Below are 22,824 nucleotides of genomic sequence, written 5' to 3'. Positions count from 1 at the left end.
TAGCATGAATTACATGTGTTTAACATAGGCAGACCAATTATGCATGTTTCTTTCTCACTCATTGGTCTTTGGTCAAAAGTATCAGAATTGTTCTGCCAAACACAACCATGGTTTCACACTTGTAACTGCAACAACATTTTGCTCAGGGACCCGAAAAGGCTAGGGCCGGCTCTGGGTGCATGTCTGGGTATTGATAGGGCCCCTAAAAGGCCAGGGCCGGCTCTGGCTGCATGTCTGGGTATTGATAGGGCCCCTACAAGGCCAGGGCCGGCTCTGGTTGCATGTCTGGATATGGATAGGGCCCCGAAAAGGCTAGGGCCAGCTCTGGGTGCATGTCTGGGTATTGATAGGGCCCCTAAAAGGCCAGGGCCGGCTCTGGCTGCATGTCTGGGTATGGATAGGGCCCCTAAAAGGCCAGGGCCGGCTCTGGCTGCATGTTTGGATATGGATAGGGCCCCGAAAAGGCTAGGGCCGGCTCTGGGTGCATGTCTGGGTATTGATAGGGCCTCTAAAAGGCCAGGGCCGGCTCTGGGTGCATGTCTGGGTATTGATAGGGCCCCTAAAAGGCCAGGGCCGGCTCTGGCTGCATGTCTGGATATGGATAGGGCCCCGAAAAGGCTAGGGCCGGCTCTGGCTGCATGTCTGGGTATGGATAGGGCCCCTAAAAGGCCAGGGCCGGCTCTGGGTGCATGTCTTGGTATGGACGTGGGTACGTAGACCTACGAGCCACTGCGGGCCCTCATGTTGTGTTCAGATTTTTTGTGGCCCCCATCAAATGTGCCCATCCCTGCACTAGAGGGATCGTGAATGACAGCATTAATTCAGGCAGAAATTGACCTCTTTATTTGGGCATTTTTCCATAGAAGGATTTATTTACCTCATCACACCTGAACCCTCAAGAGCACGAAATACCGAGCTTTACATACACGGCTGAAGTCAGAAGTTTACATACACTTAGGTTGGAATCATTAAAACTAGTTTTTCAACCACTTCACACATTTCTTGTTAACAAACTGTAGTTTTGGCAAGTCGGTGAGGACAACTACTTTGTTCACGACAAGTCATTTTTCCAACAATTGTTTATAGATTATTTCACTGTATTACAATTCCAGTGGGTCAGAAGTTACATAGACTAAGTTGACTGTGCATTTAAACAGCTTAGAAAATCGAGAAAATTATGTCATTGCTTTAGAAGCTTCTGATAGGCTAATTGACATCATTTGAGTCAATTGGAGGTGTACCTGTGGATGTATTCAAGGCCTACCTTCAAACTCAGTGCCTCTTTCCATGACATCATGGGAAATCAAAAGAAATCAGTCAAAATGGTAGACCTCCACAAGTCTGGTTCATCCCTTGGGAGAAATTTCCAAAACTCCTGAAGGTTCCATGTTCATCTGTACAAAACAATAGTACACAAGTATAAACACCATGGGACCACGCAGCTGTTATACTGCCTGTGAAGGAGACGCGTTCTGCTCTAGAGATGAACGTACTTTGGTGAAAAGTGCAAATCAATCCCAGAACAACAACAAAGGACCTTGTGAAGATGCTGGAGGAAACAGGTACAAAAGTATCTATATCCACAGTAAAACGAGTCCTATATCGACATAACCTGAAAGGCCACTCAGCAAGGAAGAAGCCACTGCTCCAAAACTGCCATAAAAAAAGCCGGACTACTGTTTGCACATGGGGACAAAGATCGTACTTTTTGGAGGACAATGTCCTCCTGTCTGATGAAACAAAAATAGAACTGTTTGGCCATAATGACCATCTTTATGTTTGAAGGGAAAAGGGGGAGGCTTGCAAGCGAAGAACACCATCCCAACCGGCAGCATCATGTTGTGGAGGGGCTTTGCTGCAGGAGGGACTGGTGCACTTCACAAAATAGATGACATCATGAGGAAAGCAAATGATGTGATATATTGAAGCAACATCTCAAGACATCAGTCAGGAAGTTAAAGCTTGGTCGAAATGGGTCTTCCAAATGGACAATGACCCCAAGCGTACTTCCAAAGTTGTGGCAAAATGGCTTAAGGACAACAAAGCGATAGTGTTGGAGTGGCCATCACAAAAAGCCCTGACCTCAATCCTATAGAACATTTGTAGGCAGAACTGAAAAAGCCTGTGCGAGCAAGGAGGCCTTACAAACCTGACTCAGTTACACCAGCTCTGTCAGGAGGAATGTGACAAAATTCACCCAACTTATAGTGGGAAGCTTGTGGACTGCTACCCAAAACGTTTGACCCAAGTTAAACAATTTAAAGGCAATGCTACCAAAAACACTCAATTTGTATGTAAACTTGGACCCACTGAGAATGTGATTAAAGAAATAAAAAGCTGATATAAAAATCACTCAACTATTATTCTGACATTTCACATTCTTAAAATAAAGTGTGATCCTAACTGACCTAAGACAGAGAGTTTTTACCAGGATTAAATGACAGGAATTGTGAAAAAATTAGTTTAAATGTATTTGGCTACGGTGTATGTAAACTTCCCACTTCAACTGTATCTATACATGTAAACCTATAGCTTCATATATCTACACATATAAACCTGTAGTCAGTGTATTAGCCATACACCTGCACCTTTCTGTGCCGTGCACATGGAGCTCACATCAACAGCAGCCACGCGGACACCATACTGTTACACCTTCAGGAAGGACTCTCTCAGTGGGGGACATCAGACTGTCTCAGTGGGGGGACATCAGGAGGAAGGACTGCCTCAGTGGGGACATCAGACAGCAGCCACTGATGGGACTGCCAGTGGGGACATCAGACTGCCTAGTAGGGGACATCAGACTGCCTCCCTCTCAGTGGGGACATCAGTGCCTCTCAGTTCAGACTGCCTCAACATCAGACTGAGTGGGGGGGGACATCAGACTGCCTCCTCAGTAAACATCAGACTGCCTCTCAGTGGGGACATCAGACTGCCTCTCAGTGGGGGACATCAGACTGCCTCTCAGTGGGGGACATCAGACTGCCTCTCAGTGGGGGGACATCAGACTGATGGAAGGACTGCTCTCAGTGGGGGACATCAACCGGATGGAAGGGACATCAGACTGCCTCTCAGTGGGGGACATCAGACTGCCTCTCAGTGGGGGACTGCCTCTCAGTGGGGACATCAGACTGCCTCTCAGTGGGGACATCAGGACATCAGACTGCCTCTCAGTGGGGACTCAGACTGGGGGGACATCAGACTGCCTCTCAGTGGGGGACATCAGACTGCCTCTCAGTGGGGACATCAGACTGCCTCTCAGTGGGGGACATCAGACTGCCTCTCAGTGGGGGGACATCAGACTGCCTCTCAGTGGGGGGACATCAGACTGCCTCTCAGTGGACATCAGACTGCCTCTCAGTGGGGACATCAGACTGCCTCTCAGTGGGGGGACATCAGACTGCCTCTCAGTGGGGGACATCAGACTGATGGAAGGACTGCCTCTCAGTGGGGGGACATCAGACTGCCTCTCAGTGGGGGGACATCAGACTGATCAAGACTGCCCTCTCAGTGGGGGGACATCAGACTGATGGGGGGACATCAGACTGCCTCTCAGTGGGGGACATCAGACTGCCTCTCAGTGGGGGACATCAGACTGCCTCTCTCAGTGGGGGACATCAGACTGCCTCTCAGTGGGGGACATCAGACTGCCTCTCAGTGGGGGGACATCAGACTGCCTCTCAGTGGGGACATCAGACATGGAAGGACAGTGGGGGGACATCAGACTGCCTCTCAGTGGGGGACATCAGACTGCCTCTCAGTGGGGGGACATCAGGACTGCCTCAGTGGGGGACATCAGACTGCCTCTCAGTGGGGGGACATCAGACTGCCTCTCAGTGGGGGACATCAGACTGCCTCTCAGTGGGGGGACATCAGACTGATGGAAGGACTGCCTCTCAGTGGGGGACATCAGACTGCCTCTCAGTGGGGGGACATCAGACTGTCTCTCAGTGGGGGACATCAGACTGCCTCTCAGTGGGGACATCAGACTGCCTCTCAGTGGGGGACATCAGACTGCCTCTCAGTGGGGGACATCAGACTGAGTGGGGGACATCAGACATCAGCTCTGCTCTCAGTGGGGGACATCAGACTGCCTCTCAGTGGAGGGACATCAGACTGCTGCTCTCAGTGGGGGACATCAGACTGCCTCAGTGGGGGGGGACATCAGACTGATGGAAGGACTGCCTCTCAGTGGAGGGACATCAGACTGCCTCTCAGTGGGGGACATCAGACTGGGGGACATCAGACTGCCTCTCAGTGGGGGACATCAGACTGATGGAAGGACTGCTCTCAGTGGGGGACATCAGACTGCCTCTCAGTGGGGGACATCAGACTGCCTCAGTGGGGGACATCAGACTGCCTCTCAGTGGGGGGACATCAGACTGCCTCTCAGTGGGGGACATCAGGCTGCCTCTCAGTGGGGACATCAGACTGCCCTCAGTGGGGGACATCAGACTGATGGAAGGACTGCCTCTCAGTGGGGGGAGTGGGGGACATCAGACTGATGGAAGGACTGCCTCTCAGTGGGGGGGACATCAGACTGCCTCTCAGACATCAGACTGCCTCAGTGGGGGACATCAGACTGCCTCATGGAAGGCCTCTCAGTGGGGGACATCAGACTGCCTCTCAGTGGGGGACATCAGACTGCCTCTCAGTGGGGGACATCAGACTGCCTCTCAGTGGGGGGACATCAGACTGCCTCTCAGTGGGGGGACAGGACTCTCAGTGGGGGACATCAGACTGCCTCTCAGTGGGGGGACATCAGACTGATGGAAGGACTGCCTCTCAGTGGGGGGACATCAGACTGCCTCTCAGTGGGGGGACATCAGACTGATGGAAGGACTGCCTCTCAGTGGGGGGACATCAGACTGCCTCTCAGTGGGGGGACATCAGACTGCCTCTCAGTGGGGGGACATCAGACTGCCTCTCAGTGGGGGACATCAGACTGCCTCTCAGTGGGGGACATCAGACTGCCTCTCAGTGGGGGGACATCAGACTGATGGAAGGACTGCCTCTCAGTGGGGGGACATCAGACTGCCTCTCAGTGGGGGACATCAGACTGATGGAAGGACTGCCTCTCAGTGGGGGACATCAGACTGCCCTCTCAGTGGGGGACATCAGATGGGACTGCCTCTCAGTGGGGACATCAGACTGCCTCTCATGGACATCAGACTGCCTCTCAGTGGGGGACATCAGACTGCCTCTCAGTGGGGACATGGGGGACATCAGACTGCCTCTCAGTGGGGGGACATCAGACCGACTGCCTCTCAGTGGGGGGGACATCAGACTGCCTCTCAGTGGGGGACATCAGACTGATGGAAGGACTGCCTCTCAGTGGGGGGACATCAGACTGCCTCTCAGTGGGGGACATCAGACTGCCTCTCAGTGGGGGACATCAGACTGCCTCTCAGTGGGGACATCAGACTGCCTCAGTGGGGGACATCAGACTGCCTCTCAGTGGGGGACATCAGACTGCCTCTCAGTGGGGGGACATCAGACTGCCTCTCAGTGGGGGACATCAGACTGCCTCTCAGTGGGGACATCAGACTGCCTCTCAGTGGGGACATCAGACTGCCTCTCAGTGGGGGGACATCAGACTGCCTCTCAGTGGGGGACATCAGACTGCTGCTCTCAGTGGGGGACATCAGACTGCCTCTCAGTGGGGGACATCAGACTGATGGAAGGACTGCCTCTTAGTGGGGGACATCAGACTGCCTCTCAGTGGGGGGACATCAGACTGCCTCTCAGTGGGGGGACATCAGACTGCCTCTCAGTGGGGGGACATCAGACTGATGGAAGGACTGCCTCTCAGTGGGGGGACATCAGACTGCCTCTCAGTGGGGACATCAGACTGATGGGGGAGACTGCCTCAGTGGGGGACATCAGACTGCCTCTCAGTGGGGGGACATCTGAGTGGAAGGACTGCCTCTCAGTGGGGGGACATCAGACTGCCTCTCAGTGGGGGGACATCAGACTGCCTCTCAGTGGGGGGACATCAGACTGCCTCTCAGTGGGGGACATCAGACTGCCTCTCAGTGGGGGACATCAGACTGCCTCTCAGTGGGGGGACATCAGACTGCCTCAAGGACTGCCTCTCAGTGGGGGACATCAGACTGCCTCTCAGTGGGGGGACATCAGACGATGGAAGGACTGCCCTCTCAGTGGGGGACATCAGACTGCCTTCTCAGTGGGGGACATCAGACTGATGGAAGGACTGCCTCTCAGTGGGGGGACATCAGACTGCCTCTCAGTGGGGGACATCAGACTGCCTCAGTGGACAGACTGCCTCTCAGTGGGGGACATCAGACTGCCTCTCAGTGGGGGACATCAGACTGCCTCAGTGGGGGACATCAGACTGCCTCTCAGTGGGGGGACATCAGACTGATGGAAGACTGCCTCTCAGTGGGGGGGGACATCAGACTGCCTCTCAGTGGGGGACACTCAGACTGCCTCTCAGTGGGGGACATCAGACTGCCTCAGTGGGGGGACATCAGACTGCCTCTCAGTGGAAGGACTGCCTCTCTCAGTGGGGGGGACATCAGACTGCCTCTCAGTGGGGGACATCAGACTGAGTGGAAGGACTGCCTCTCAGTGGGGACATCAGACTGCCTCTCAGTGGGGGGACATCAGACTGCCTCTCAGTGGGAGTGGACATCAGACTGATGGAAGGACTACATTAGTGAGGGACATAGAGCGTCCTGAAAAAGGTTACATCAAAAGCAGTGCCTATCATACATCACTGACAGGATGGAAGGCAGTAACTGGCTCTCAGTTTACATCAGACTGTCTACAACATACAGAATACATAACGTGACTGCAGTTTAAGGTCTACAACGGGGGCGCGTGGGACAAATACAATTTGATGTTGCTGAATCTGGGGGGACGCTATAAGAAATCAGTTCACGCTTTTTATTCACAAAATGTACTCCTGTCCACATCACAGATGGAAGGTCTGTTCCTAATGCTGGGCTTTCACCCTCTCAGTGGGGTGCTGCCCTCAGTCGAAGGGACATCACTCCTTCCCTTACATCAGAGTGGTTTTGACACATGCTAATGGGGACATCAGACTGATGGAAATGACCTCTGCATCAACCAACCAGTGGAGGGACATCAGACTGATGCAAGAGAAATGTACATCAGACTTAAAAATGAGGAAGACTGCCAAAATATGGAAGGACTTCTCAGTGGGGGGATATTTATCCACTTAATTCAACAGAAAACCCCTGTTCTGACCATGATGGAAGGACTGCCTCATCCTCTTTAATAGAAGATTTCTGGGGGACACAATTTTAAACATCACCTCTTCTGAGTGTGTGAATCTCCCCACCAACCAAGCTTTGTTCTAACCAACAGCCGACAAGACAAATGCCACAGATAATAAAACACAGATAATGACATTCAATGCCTCTTGCAACAAAAAAAACAAAATAAACCCTCCCATTCAATTCAACCTAATCTGACTGGTAAGAACCATGTTAACAAAACAAAAATAAACCCCTCCCCATTCAATTCAACCCAATCTGATCTGGTAAGAACCATGGTAACAAAAACAAAATAAACCCCTCCCCCATTCAATTCAACCCAATCTGATCTGGTAAGAACCATGGTAACAAAAACAAAATAAACCCTCCCCCATTCAATTCAACCCAATCTGATCTGGTAAGAACCATGGTAACAAAAACAAAATAAACAAATTCAACCCTCCCAAAACAAAATAAACCCCTCCCCCATTCAATTCAACCCAATCTGATCTGGTAAGAACCATGGTAAGAACAAAATGCCCCTCCCCATGGTAACAACCCAATCTGATCTGGTAAGAACCATGGTAACAAAATAAACCACTCCCCATTCAATTCAACCCAATCTGATCCGGTAAGAACCATGGTAACAAAAACTCAAAAAAACAAAGTGACGGTCCAGAAACCATAGAAGTCAATATGCTGTAACTTTATAGATGTAACCCCTTCAGACCCCGTGTTAGTCAAGTCTCCTGTCTTGTATGTTAGGAGCCGGCGTGTATATGTATATATATATATATATATCCCATCGTTCGTCAGAGTTAAGCTGTAGGCAGGGGACAGTCAGTCCGGTTCCATTTAAGTCAGTTCATATGTGTCATCATCTCAGCATTAAACAGTCCCTCTGCAGCATCCAAACATCTGCCTGGAGGTACCGCTGGGATTCAGGAATTATTACAAAACACAAAAAAAAACAAAGGAACGATGGAACAAACCAAAACTGATTTATTTCGTGTCTTTTTTTAAAGTTGTTTTTTTAGAAATGAGAAATGTGGTGATGAGCTTAAAAGCTTTAAAGAGAAACTTTCTTTACTTTTATTTTTTGTTTTACATTTTGTTTTGTTTTAAAGTTCAATTATTTTTTATTTTTCTCCTATAACGGTTGCTGATTCAGTGCAATGCATCATGGAACGATTGATAAAAGGGTCCCCCTCCTCCTAGGTATTTTTTGTTGCTGTTGCGGCATCATGTTTTGGGAATGAAAGGAAGAAGAGGGGGATTGTGAGAGTCATAGTTTAGCTGGTGTCCATGGACTCCATGTTAGCGGAGGACGAGTCTCTCTGGATGTTTTCAAAGATGGCAGCCAGCTCAGGGTTGGAGGAGATCTGGGACTGGAACTCGCTCATCAGGGGACTCTTCTCCGCCTCGGGATGGTGAGGAGGGGCGACCACAGCCCGCATGGCTGACCGGTTCCATTTAACTCATCCTGCTTCTCAAACTCCTGCTTCACTGAGTTGGCCTTCACCTGGGGGAGAGACAGGGTGAGAGAGAGAGAGAGGGTGAGAGAGAGACAGAGGAAGAGAGGGAGACAGAGAGAGAGAGACAGAGGAGAGAGAGAGACAGTTTTACAGAGAGAGAGAGAGAGAGAGAGAGAGAGAGAGGGTGAGAGTGAGAGACAGAGACAGAGAGAGAGAGAGAGACAGGGAGAGGGTGAGAGAGACAGGGGAGAGGGTGAGAGAGAGAGAGAGAGAGAGAGAGAGAGAGAGAGAGAGAGAGAGAGAGAGAGAGAGACAGAGAGAGAGACAGAGAGAGAGAGACAGGGAGAGAGACAGAGAGAGAGAGACAGGGAGAGAGACAGGCTGAGAGAGAGACAGGGAGAGAGAGACAGGGAGAGAGAGAGAGAGAGAGAGAGAGACAGGGAGAGAGAGAGAGAGAGAGAGAGACAGGAGAGAGAGAGAGAGAGAGAGAGACAGACAGTGTGGTCTCTGAATGTGCTATACCAGGGACAGTGTGTCTGGTCTCTGAATGGTGCTATACCAGGGACAGTGTGTCTGGTCTGGTGTCTGTGAATGGTACTATACCAGGGACAGTGTTGGGTCTGGTCTCTGTGAATGGTACTATACCAGGGACAGTGTTGGGTCTGGTCTCTGTGAATGGTACTTATACCAGGACAGTGTGTCTGGTCTCTGAATGGTACTATACCAGGGACAGTGTGTCTGGTCTCTGTGAATGGTACTATACCAGGGACAGTGTGTCTGGTCTCTGTGAATGGTACTATACCAGGGACAGTGTGGGTCTGGTCTCTGTGAATGGTACTATACCAGGGACAGTGTTGGGTCTGGTCTCTGTGAATGGTACTATACCAGGGACAGTGTTGGTCTGGTCTCTGTGAATGGTACTATACCAGGGACAGTGTGGGTCTGGTCTCTGAATGGTACTATACCAGGGACAGTGTCTGGTCTGGTCTCTGTGAATGGTACTGTACCAGGGACAGTGTTGGGTCTGGTCTCTGTGAATGGTGCTGTACCAGGGACAGTGTGTCTGGTCTGGTCTCTGTGAATGGTACTATACCAGGGACAGTGTGTCTGGTCTGGTCTCTGTGAATGGTACTATACCAGGGACAGTGTTGGGTCTGGTCTCTGTGAATGGTACTATACCAGGGACAGTGTGTCTGGTCTGGTCTCTGTGAATGGTACTATACCAGGGACAGTGTGTCTGGTCTGGTCTCTGTGAATGGTACTATACCAGGGACAGTGTTGTCTGGTGGTACTATACCAGGGACAGTGTTGGGTCTGGTCTCTGTGAATGGTACTATACCAGGGACAGTGTTGGGTCTGGTCTCTGTGAATGGTACTATACCAGGGACAGTGTGTCTGGTCTGAATGGTACTATACCAGGGACAGTGTTGGGTCTGGTCTCTGAATGGTACTATACCAGGGACAGTGTGTTGGGTCTGGGACAGTGTCTGTGAATGGTACTATACCAGGGACAGTGTTGGGTCTGGTCTCTGTGAATGGTACTATACCAGGGACAGTGTGTCTGGTCTGGTCTCTGTGAATGGTACTATACCAGGGACAGTGTATCTGGTCTCTGAATGGTACTATACCAGGGACAGTGTGTCTGGTCTGTGAATGGTCTGTGAATGGTACTATACCAGGGACAGGGACAGTGAATGGTACTATACCAGGGACAGTGTCTGGTCTCTGTGAATGGTACTATACCAGGGACAGTGTGTCTGGTCTCTGTGAATGGTACTATACCAGGGACAGTGTGTCTGGTCTGTGTGGTACTCCAGGGACAGTGTGGGTCTGGTTCTGTGAATGGTACTATACCAGGGACAGTGTGTCTGGTCTCTGTGAATGGTACTATACCAGGGACAGTGTGGTCTGGTCTCTGTGAATGGTACTATACCAGGGACAGTGTGTCTGGTCTCTGGTACTATACCAGGGACAGTGTGTCTGGTCTCTGTGAATGGTACTATACCAGGGACAGTGTGTCTGGTCTCTGTGAATGGTACTATACCAGGGACAGTGTTGGGTCTGGTCTCTGTGAATGGTACTATACCAGGGACAGTGTTGGGTCTGGTCTCTGTGAATGGTGCTATACCAGGGACAGTGTTGGGTCTGGTCTCTGAATGGTACTATACCAGGGACAGTGTGTCTGGGTCTGGTCTGGTGTCTGTGAATGGTGCTATACCAGGGACAGTGTGTCTGGTCTGGTCTCTGTGAATGGTACTGTACCAGGGACAGTGTGTCTGGTCTGGTGTGTCTGGTCTGTCTCAGAATGGTACTGTACCAGGGACAGTGTGTTGGTCTGGTCTCTGTGAATGGTACTATACCAGGGACAGTGTGTCTGGTCTGGTCTCTGTGAATGGTACTATACCAGGGACTGGTCTCAGAATGTCTGGTCTGGTCTGGACTGTGAATGGTACTATACCAGGGACAGTGTGTGGGTCTGGTCTCTGGAATGGTACTATACCAGGGACACTCTGTGTGGTCTGGTCTGGTCTCTGAATGGTACTATACCAGGGACAGTGTGTCTGGTCTGGTCTCTGTGAATGGTACTATACCAGGGACAGTGTGTCTGGTCTGGTCTCTGAATGGTACCATACCAGGGACAGTGTGTCTGGTCTGGTCTCTGTGAATGGTACTATGACCAGGACAGTGTGTCTGGTCTGGTCTCAGAATGGTACTTCATACTGTGGATATGTGTTCATCTGGTCTCAGAATGGTACCATAAACAGGGACAGTGTGTCTTAATTGGTCTCTGTGAATGGTACTATGGTAGATGGTGTGTCTGGTCTGGTCTCTGTGAATGGTACTATACCAGGGACAGTGTGTCTGGTCTGGTCTCTGTGAATGGTCTGTGAATGGTACTATACCAGGGACAGTGTGTCTGGTCTGGTGTCTGTGAATGGTACTATACCAGGGACAGTGTGTCTGGTCTGGTGTCTGTGAATGGTACTATACCAGGGACAGTGTGTCTGGTCTGGTGTCTGTGAATGGTACTATACCAGGGACAGTGTGTCTGGTCTGGTGTCTGTGAATGGTACTATACCAGGGACAGTGTGTCTGGTCTGGTGTCTGTGAATGGTACTATACCAGGGACAGTGTGTCTGGTCTGGTGTCTGTGAATGGTACTATACCAGGGACAGTGTGTCTGGTCTGGTGTCTGTGAATGGTACTATACCAGGGACAGTGTGTCTGGTCTGGTGTCTGTGAATGGTACTATACCAGGGACAGTGTGTCTGGTCTGGTGTCTGTGAATGGTACTATACCAGGGACAGTGTGTCTGGTCTGGTGTCTGTGAATGGTACTATACCAGGGACAGTGTGTCTGGTCTGGTGTCTGTGAATGGTACTATACCAGGGACAGTGTGTCTGGTCTGGTCTCTGTGAATGGTACTATACCAGGGACAGTGTGTCTGGTCTGGTGTCTGTGAATGGTACTATACCAGGGACAGTGTGTCTGGTCTGGTGTCTGTGAATGGTACTATACCAGGGACAGTGTGTCTGGTCTGGTGTCTGTGAATGGTACTATACCAGGGACAGTGTGTCTGTGAATGGTACTATACCAGGGACAGTGTGTCTGGTCTGGTGTCTGTGAATGGTACTATACCAGGGACAGTGTGTCTGGTCTCTGTGAATGGTACTATACCAGGGACAGTGTGTCTGGTCTCTGTGAATGGTACTATACCAGGGACAGTGTGTCTGGTCTCTGTGAATGGTACTATACCAGGGACAGTGTGTCTGGTCTCTGTGAATGGTACTATACCAGGGACAGTGTGTCTGGTCTCTGTGAATGGTACTATACCAGGGACAGTGGGTCTGGTCTCTGTGAATGGTACTATACCAGGGACAGTGAATGAAATGGTATACCAGGACAGTGGGTCTGGTCCTGTGAATGGTACCATACTTGGGACAGCGTGTCTGGTCCTGTGGAATGGTACTATACCAGTGACAGTGTAACTATCCTGTGAATGGGTACCATACCAGGGACAGTGTAACTATCCTGTGAATGGTACCATACCAGGGACAGTGTGTCTGGTCTCTGTGAATGGTGTACTCATACCAGGGACAGTGTGTCTGGTCTGTGAATGGTACCAGCCCAGGGACAGTGTGTTCTGCATCTGGTGTCTGTGAATGGTACTATACCAGGGAGCTAGTGTGTCTGGTCTCTGAATGGTACTGGTACCAGGAAGAAAATCTGGTCTCTGAATGGTACTAATACCAGGGACAGTGTGTCTGGTGTCTGTGAATGGTACTATACCAGGGACAGTGTGGGTCTGGTGTCTGTGAATGGTACTATACCAGGGACAGTGTGTCTGGTCTCTGTGAATGGTACTATAACACAGGGACAGTGTGTCTGGTCTCTGTGAATGGTACTATACCAGGGACAGTGTGTCTGGTGGTACTCTACCAGGGAATGGTCTGGTCTGTGAATGGTACTATACCAGGGACAGTGTGTCTGGTCTCTGTGAATGGTACCTATACCAGGGACAGTGTGTCTGGTCTCTGTGAATAGTACTATACCAGGGACAGTGTTGGGTCTGGTCTCTGTGAATGGTACTATACCAGGGACAGTGTTGGGTCTGGTCTCTGTGAATGGTACTATACCAGGGACAGTGTGTCTGGTCTGGTCTCTGTGAATGGTACTGTACCAGGACAGTGTTCTGGTCTGGTCTCTGTGAATGGTACTATACCAGGGACAGTGTGTCTGGTCTCCTGAATGGTACTATACCAGGGACAGTGTGTCTGGTCTCTGTGAATGGTACCATACCAGGGACAGTGTATGGTCTGGGTGACCAGGGACAGTGTGTCTGGTCCTGAATGGTACTACCAGGGACAGTGTTGGGTCTGGTCCTGTGAATGGTACTATACCAGGGACAGTGTTGGGGTCTGGTCTCTGTGAATGGTACTATACCAGGGACAGTGTGTCTGGTCTCTGTGAATGGTACTCATACCAGGGACAGTGTGTCTGGTCTCAGAATGGTACTATACAGGGACAGTGTGTATGGTCTGTGAATGGTACTATACCAGGACAGTGTGTCTGGTCTGTGAATGGTGCTATACCAGGGACAGTGTTGGGTCTGGTCTCTGTGAATGGTGCTGCACCAGGGACAGTGTTGGGCCTGGTCTCTGTGAATGGTACTATACCAGGGGACAGGGGTCTGGTCTGGTCTCTGTGAATGGTACTATACCAGGGACAGTGTGTCTGGTCTGGTTCTGTGAATGGTACTGTACCAGGGACAGTGTGTCTGGTCTGGTCTCTGTGAATGGTACTATACCAGGGACAATGTGTCTGGTCTGGTCTCTGAATGGGTATACCAGGACAGTGTTGGGTCTGGACTCTGTGAATGGTACATACCAGGGACAGTGTTGGGTCTGGTCCTGAATGGTACTATACCAGGGACAGTGTTGGGTCTGGTCTCTGTGAATGTTCTGTAACAGAAGTGTTGGGTCTGGTCTCTGTGATGGTACAGGGACAGTGTCTGGTCTGGTCTCTGTGAATGGTACCATACCAGGGACAGTGTGTCTGGTCTGGTCTCTGAATGGTACTATACCAGGGACAGTGTGTCTGGTCTGGTCTCTGTGAATGGTACTATACCAGGGACAATGTGTCTGGTCTGGTCTCTGAATGGTACTATACCAGGGACAGTGTGTCTGGTCTGGTGTCTGTGAATGGTACTATACCAGGACAATGTGTCTGGTCTGGTCTATACCAGGGACAGTGAATGGTACTATACCAGGGACAGTGTGTCTGGTCTGGTGTCTCTGAATGGTACTATACCAGGGACAGTGTGTCTGGTCTCTGAATGGTACTATACCAGGGACAGTGTGTATGGTCTGTGAATGGTACTATACCAGGGACAGTGTGTCTGGTCTGAATGGTACTATACCCAGGGACAGTGTGAATGGTGCTATACCAGGGACAGTGTTAGGTCTGGTCTCTGTGAATGGTACTGTGGGACAGTGTGTCTGGTCTCTGTGAATGGTACTATACCAGGGACAGTGTGTCTGGTCTCTGTGAATGGTACTATACCAGGGACAGTGTGTATGGTCTGTGAATGGTACTATACCAGGGACAGTGTGTCTGTCTCTGTGAATGGTGCTGGGACGGTGTTGGGTCTGGTCTCTGTGAATGGTACTATACCAGGGACAGTGTGTCTGGTCTGGTCTCTGTGAATGGTACTATACCAGGGACAGTGTGTCTGGTCTGGTCTCTGTGAATGGTACTATACCAGGGACAGTGTGTCTGGTCTGGTCTCTGTGAATGGTACTATACCAGGACAATGTGTCTGGTCTGGTCTCCTACAGAATGGTACTATACCAGGGACAGTGTGTCTGGTCTCTGTGAATGGTACTATACCAGGGACAGTGTGTCTGGTCTCTGTGAATGGTACTATACCAGGGACAGTGTGTCTGGTCTCTGTGAATGGTACTTATACCAGGGACAGTGTGTCTGGTCTCTGTGAATGGTACTATACCGAGGGACATGGTACTCATACCAGGGACAGTGTCTGGTCTGGTCTCTGATGGTACTATACCAGGGACAGTGTTGGGTCTGGTGTCTGTGAATGGTACCCTATACCAGGGACAGTGTTGGGTCTGGTGTCTGTGAATGGTACTATACCAGGGACAGTGTTGGTCTGGTGTCTGTGAATGGTACTATACCAGGGACAGTGTTGGGTCTGGTCTCTGTGAATGGTACTATACCAGGGACAGTGTCTGGTCTCACCTTGGTGGTGCAGGTGGCGCGTAGCGGCTCAACCAGTCTGTCCAGCCTCTGTAGCACAGCACTGGGACACAGAGTGGAGAGTCTAGCCAGCATCAGGAACGCCAGCATCTGATAAACAACATCCCTATAAAACCAACACTCAATACAGGCCCTGTGATGCATTATACAGCCTGCCTTTTTAAATCATACAGACCCCCTCTCTCCTGTCGGTCTGATCTACCTCCCTCTCTCCTGTCGTCTGATCTACCTCCCTCTCTCCTGTCCTGATCTACCTCCCTCTCTCCTGTCGTCTCCCTCCCTCCCTCTCTCCTGTCGTCTGATCTACCTCCCTCCCTCTCCCTCCCTCCCTCCCTCTCTCCTGTCGTCTGATCTCTACCTCCTCCTCTCTCCTGTCGTCTGATCTACCTCCCTCCCTCTCTCCTCCTGTCTGCCTCCCTCCCTCTCTCCTGTCGTCTGATCTACCTCCCTCCCTCTCCCTCCTGATCTACCTCCCTCCCTCTCTCCTGTCGTTGATCTACCTCCCTCCCTCCTCTCCCTACCTCCCTCTCTCCTCCCGTCGTCTGATCTACCTCCCTCCCTCCCTCTCTCCTGTCGTCTGATCTACCTCCCTCCCTCCCTCCCTCCCGTCGTCTGATCTACCTCCCTCCCACTCCACTCTCTCCCGTCGTCTGATCTACCTCCCTCCTCCTCCTCCCTCCTGTCAGCCTGATCTACCTCCCTCCTCCCTCCTCCCGTCGTCTGATCTACCTCCCTCCCTCCCTCCTGTCGTCTGATCTACCTCCCTCCCTCCCTCTCTCCCGTCGTCTGATCTACCTCCCTCCCTCCCTCTCTCCCGTCGTCGATCTCACCTCCCCTCCACTCCCTGTCATCTACCTCCCTCCCCACCCTCTCTCCCAATGGTGATCTACCTCCCTCCCTCTCCTGTCGTCAGTCTACCTCCCCTCCCTCCTCTCTCCCGTGCGTCAGTCTACCTCCCTCCCTCCCTCCCCGTCGTCTGATCTACCTCCCTCTCTCCTGTCAGTCTGATCTACCTCCCTCCCTCTCTCTCCTGTCGTCTGATCTACCTCCCTCCCTCCCTCCTCCTGTCGTCTGATCTACCTCCCTCCTCCCGTCGTCGTCTGATCTACCTCCCCTCTCTCCCTGTCGTCTGATCTACCTCCCTCCCTCTCTCCTGTCGTCTGATCTACCTCCCTCCCTCTCTCCTGTCGTCTGATCTACCCCTCCCTCCCTCTCTCCTGTCGTCTGATCTACCTCCTCCCTCTCTCCTGTCGTCTGATCTACCTCCCTCCCTCTCTCCTGTCGTCTGATCTACCTCCCTCCCCTCTCTCCTGTCGTCTGATCTACACTCCCTCTCTCCTGTCGTCTGATCTACCTCCCTCTCTCCTGTTGTCTGATCTACATCCCTCTCTCCTGATCTACCTCCCTCTCTCCTGTCGTCTGATCTCACCTCCCTCTCTCCTGTCGTCTGATCTACCTCCCTCTCTCCTGTCGTCTGATCTACATACAGACTACCTCTCTCTCTCCTGTTGTCTGAGTCTACATACAGACTACCTCTCTCTCTCCTGTTGTCTGATCTACATACAGACTACCTCTCTCTCTCTCCTGTTGTCTGATCTACATACAGACTACCTCTCTCTCTCCTGTTGTCTGGATCTACATACAGACTACCTCTCTCTCTCCTGTCTGGATCTACATACAGACTACCCCTCCTCTCTCCTGTTGTCTGATCTACATAAAGACTACCTCTCCTCTCTCCTGTTGTCTGATCTACTGATCTACTACATCTACCCTCCTCTCTCCTGTTGTCTGATCTACATACTCCTCTCTCTCTCCTGTTGTCTGGATCTACACAGACTGCCTCTCTCTCTCTCTCCTGTTGTCTGATTCTACATACAGACTACCTCTCTCTCTCCTCCTGTTGTCTGATCTACATACAGACTACCTCTCTCTCTCCTCTCCCCTGTTGTCTGATCTACATACAGACTACCTCTCTCTCTCTCCTGTTGTCTGATCTACATAGACTACCTCTCTCTCTCTCCTGTTGTCTGATCTACATACAGACTACCTCTCTCTCTCCTGTTGTCTGATCTACATACAGACTACCTCTCTCTCTCTCCTGTTGTCTGATCTACATACAGACTACCTCTCTCTCCTGTTGTCTGATCTACATACAGACTACCTCTCTCTCTCTCCTGTTGTCTGATCTACATACAGACTACCTCTCTCTCTCTCTCCTGTTGTCTGATCTACATACAGACTACCTCTCTCTCTCTCCTGTTGTCTGATCTACATACAGACTACCTCTCTCTCTCTCCTGTTGTCTGATCTACATACAGACTACCTCTCTCTCTCTCCTGTTGTCTGATCTACATACAGACTACCTCTCTCTCTCCTGTTGTCTGATCTACATACAGACTACCTCTCTCCTGTTGTCTAGTCCCTCCCCTCTCAGTCGTCTGACTACCTCTCTCTCTCTCCTGTCGTGTCTGATCCTCCCTCTCCTGTCGTCTACACAGACTCTCTCTCTCTCTCCACTGTTACATCCCTCTGATCTACATACAGACTACCTCTCTCTCTCTCCTGTTGTCTGATCTACATCCAGACTACCTCTCTCTCCTGTTGTCTCCATCCCTGCAGACTGTCTCCCTCTCCCTGTTGTCTGATCTACATACAGACTACCTCTCTCTCCTGTCTCTGTCTGTTGTCTGATCTACATCTCCCTCTCTCCTGTCGTCTGATCTACCTCCCTCTCCTGTCGTCTGACTACCTCTCTCTCCTTCCTGTTGTCTGATCTACCTCCTCTCTCCTGTCGTCTGATCTACTCCCTCTCTCTCCTGTTGTCTGATCTACAGACTCCTCTCTCTCCTGTTGTCAGACTACCTCCCTCTCTCTCCTGTTGTCTCTCTCCCTCTCTCTGTTGTCTGATCTACATACAGAACCACACCTCCCTCTCTCTCCTGTTGTCTGATCTGCATCAGACTACCTCTCTCTCTCTCCTGTCTGATCCCTCTCTCCTGTTGTCTGATCTACATACAGACTACCTCTCTCTCTCTCCTGTTGTCTGATCTACATACAGACTACCTCTCTCTCTCTCCTGTTGTCTGATCTACATACAGACTACCTCTCTCTCTCCTGTTGTCACATACAGACTCTACATACAGACTACCTCTCTCTCTCTCCTGTTGTCTGATCTACATACAGACTACCTCTCTCTCCTGTTGTCTGACTCTCTCTCTCTCTCCTGTTGTCTACATACAGACTACCTCTCTCTCTCTCTCCTGTTGTCTGATCTACATACAGACTACTCTCTCTCTCTCTCTCCTGTTGTCTGATCTACATACAGACTACCTCTCTCTCTCCTGTTGTCTGATCTACATAGACTACCTCTCTCTCTCTCCTGTTGTCTGATCTACATACAGACCACCTACTCTCTCTCTCTGTTTCTGATCTACATACAGTTGTCTGACTCCTACTCTCTCTCTCTCCTGTTGTCTGATCTACATACAGACTACCTCTCTCTCTCTCCTGTTGTCTGATCTACATACAGACAGACTACATACAGACTCTCTCTCTCTCTCCTGTTGTCTGATCTACATACAGACTACCTCTCAGACTACTCTCTCTCTCCTGTTGTCTGATCTACATACAGACTACCTCTCTCTCTCTCCTGTTGTCTGATCTACATACAGACATATCTGCATACAGACTACCTCTCTCTCTCCTGTTGTCTGATCTACATACAGACTACCTCTCTCTCTCCTGTTGTCTGATCTACATACAGACTACCTCTCTCTCTCTCTGATTGTCTGATCTACATACAGACTACCTCTCTCTCTCTCTGTTGTCTGATCTACATACAGACTACCTCTCTCTCTCTCCTGTTGTCTGATCTACATACAGACTACCTCTCTCTCTCTCTCCTGTTGTCTGATCTACATACAGACTACCTCTCTCTCTCTCCTTGTTGTCTGATCTACATACAGACTACCTCTCTCTCTCTCCTGTTGTCTGATCTCTACAGACTACCTCTCTCTCTCTCCTGTTGTCTGATCTACATACAGACTACCTCTCTCTCTCTCCTGTTGTCTGATCTACATACAGACTACCTCTCTCTCTCTCTCCTGTTGTCTGATCTACATACAGACTACCTCTCTCTCTCTCCTGTTGTCTGAGTCTCATACAGACTACTCTCTCTCTCTCTCTGTTGTCTGATCTCATACAGACTACCTCTCTCTCTCTGTTGTCTGATCTACATACAGACTACCTCTCTCTCTCTCCTGTTGTCACATCTACATACAGACTACCTCTCTCTCTCTCCTGTTGTCTGATCTACATACAGACTACCTCTCTCTCTCTCCTGTTGTCTGATCTACATACAGACTACCTCTCTCTCTCTCTCCTGTTGTCTGATCTACATACAGACTACCTCTCTCTCTCTCTCCTGTTGTCTGATCTACATACAGACTACCTCTCTCTCTCTCCTGTTGTCTGTTGTCAGTCTACATGCAGACTACCTCTCTCTCTCTGTTGTCTGATCTACTGTTGTCTGATCTACATACAGACTACCTCTCTCTCTCTCCTGTTGTCTGATCTACATACAGACTCTCCTCTCTCTCTCCTGTTGTCTGTCTACATACAGACTACCTCTCTCTCTCTCCTGTTGTCTGATCTACATACAGACTACACTCTCTCTCTCTCCTGTTGTCTGATCTACATACAGACTACCTCTCTCTCTCTCTCCTGTTGTCTGATCTACATACAGACTACCTCTCTCTCTCTCTCCTGTTGTCTGATCTACATACAGACTACTATCTACATCAGACTCCTCTCTCTCTCCTGTTGTCTGATCTACATACAGACTACCTCTCTCTCTCTCTCCTGATCTACATACAGACTACCTCTCTCTCTCTCTCTGTTGTCTGATCTACATACAGACTACCTCTCTCTCTCTCCTGTTGTCTGATCTACATACAGACTACCTCTCTCTCTCCTGTTGTCTGATCTACATCTCCTCTCTCTCTCTCCTGTTGTCTGATCTACATACAGAACCTCTCTCAGGATCCTTGATGTCTAATCTACATGAGACTCCATCTCTCTTCTCCTGTTGTCTGATCTACATACAGACTACCTCTCTCCTCTCCTGTTGTCTGATCTACAGCTGTCTCTCTCTCTCCTGTTGTCTGAACATGCACCTCTCTCTCTCTCCTGTTGTCTGATCTACATACAGACCATCGGGCTCTCACTGTCCTGTTGTCTTAAACTACCTCTCTCTCTCTCCTGTCCCATCTCAACCTGTTGGTCCTGTCAGGAGAAGACAGGATCATTGATGAAGACCATCGTCGTGCCACTGTGTGTTGAGGAACTCAAGATGTCCCATCTCAGACCTGGGGAAGACTCAAGCGGTCATTAAGAAGACCATCGTCCACTGTGTGTTTAAAGGGTCCCATCTCAACCTGGGGGGAGAAGACAGGTCATTAAGAAAGACCATCGTCCACTGTGTGTTTAAAGGGTCCCATCTCAACCTGGGGAGAAGACAGGTCATTAAGAAGACCATCGTCCACTGTGTGTTTAAAGGGTCCCATCTCAACCTGGGGGAGAAGACAGGTCATTAAGAAGACCATCGTCCACTGTGTGTTTAAGGGGTCCCATCTCAACCTGGGGAGAAGACAGGTCATTAAGAAGACCATCGTCCACTGTGTGTTTAAAGGGTCCCATCTCAACCTGGGGGAGAAGACAGGTCATTAAGACCATTCCACTGTGTGTTTAAGGGTCCCCATCTCAACCTGGGGGACAGGTCATTAAGACCATCGTCCACTGTGTGTTTAAAGGTCCCATCTCAACCTGGGGGAGAAGACAGGTCATTAAGAAGACCATCGTCCACTGTGTGTTTAAAGGGTCCCATCTCAACCTGGGGGGAGAAGACAGGTCATTAAGAAGACCATCGTCCACTGTGTGTTTAAAGGGTCCCATCTCAACCTGGGGGGAGAAGACAGGTCATTAAGAAGACCATCGTCCACTGTGTGTTTAAAGGGTCCCATCTCAACCTGGGGGGAGAAGACAGGTCATTAAGAAGACCATCGTCCACTGTGTGTTTAAAGGGTCCCATCTCAACCTGGGGGGAGAAGACAGGTCATTAAGAAGACCCTCTTATCTAAAGTAACTCAACCTGGGGGGGAGAAGACCCTCTTATCTAAAGTAACTCAACCTGGGGGGGAGAAGACCCTCTTATCTAAAGTAACTCAACCTGGGGGGGAGAAGACCCTCTTATCTAAAGTAACTCAACCTGGGGGGGAAGACCCTCTTATCTAAAGTAACTCAACCTGGGGGAGTAGCTGGAACAAGACCCCTCTTAAAAGGTAGAACGACGACAGAGGACAAGAATCTAAAGTAACAACAAAACACTGGGGAAGGATAGACAGGTCATTTAGGAAGGCCCTCTTAAGGAAGGAAGGCAGGCAGTAACTCAGGCTAAAAGGTAGAAGGTAGGACAGAGGACAGGAAGGAAGTAAATAAAACTTGTCAATAAATACTTAAAACAAAGGGAAGAGTAGATGAAGAAAGGAAGAAGGATAACAGACAAAGGAAGGAAGGAAGGAAGGAAGGAGGCAGGCAGGAAGGCAGGAAGGCAGGAAGGAAGGAAGGCAGGAAGGAAGTGAAGCACCAATGAAAGCCATGTCAACCTAGAGATAACAGAAAACAAAGGGAAGAGAAGATGAAGAACGACAGAAGGATAACAGACAAAGGAAGGAAGGAAGGAAGGAAGGAAGGAAGGAAGGAAGGAAGGAAGGAAGGAAGGAAGGAAGGAAGGAAGGAAGGAAGGAAGGAAGGAAGGAAGGAAGGAAGGAAGGAAGGAAGGAAGGAAGGAAGGGAAGCACCAATGAAAGCCATGTCAACCTAGAGATAACAGAAAACAAGGGAAGAGAAGATGAAGAACGACAGAAGGTGTGAACAACTGAAGCAGAAGAGGAACATCAGCTTGGTTCGTCCCGTACCTCTCTGATGAGTTCCTTGCGGACTTTGGTCTCGTTGTAGAGGTGTGGCAGGACCGTATCCAGTAGGTCTCTGATGAGAGAGGGCTTATTATGGGCTGCGGAGTTGAAGGTTACCAGGGCAACCCGCCGCACGTTCAGGTCCGGGTCCTCCAACGTCTTCAAGAAGTCACCTGGAATACAGAACAACACAGTCGGTCATAATGAACCTTTCACATACAGTGGGACAAAAAAGTATTTAGTCAGCCACCAATTGTGCAAGTTCTCCCACTTAAAAAGATGAGAGAGGCCTGTAATCTTCATCATAGGTACACATCCACTATGACAGACAAAATGAGAAGGGAAAAAAAATCCAGAAAATCA

At 50.1% G+C, this 22,824-nt stretch overlaps 2 long non-coding RNA genes and 1 pseudogene across 2 annotated transcripts; all 3 read right to left on the bottom strand.

Moving 5' to 3' along the window:
- Positions 1–8,342: 8,342 nt before the first annotated feature.
- Positions 8,343–22,824, bottom strand: part of LOC127924037 (cullin-associated NEDD8-dissociated protein 1-like) — a 50,281-nt pseudogene continuing 35,799 nt past the window's right edge.
- LOC127924036 (uncharacterized) lies at positions 17,479–18,871 on the bottom strand. Its single transcript, XR_008116587.1, has 3 exons — positions 18,821–18,871; positions 18,514–18,555; positions 17,479–17,891 (listed from the first exon to the last, which is right to left on the bottom strand). It is a non-coding gene; the product is annotated as an uncharacterized LOC127924036 (long non-coding RNA).
- LOC127924035 (uncharacterized) lies at positions 19,513–20,278 on the bottom strand. The gene is made up of 3 exons (XR_008116586.1): positions 20,198–20,278; positions 19,777–19,940; positions 19,513–19,620 (listed from the first exon to the last, which is right to left on the bottom strand). It is a non-coding gene; the product is annotated as an uncharacterized LOC127924035 (long non-coding RNA).

The sequence above is a fragment of the Oncorhynchus keta genome, unplaced genomic scaffold (assembly GCF_023373465.1).
Source record: "Oncorhynchus keta strain PuntledgeMale-10-30-2019 unplaced genomic scaffold, Oket_V2 Un_contig_3577_pilon_pilon, whole genome shotgun sequence".
Classification (NCBI taxonomy): domain Eukaryota; kingdom Metazoa; phylum Chordata; class Actinopteri; order Salmoniformes; family Salmonidae; genus Oncorhynchus; species Oncorhynchus keta.
The sequence above is the reverse complement of the archived record's forward strand: the minus strand, read 5'-3'. Positions and strand labels throughout refer to the sequence as shown.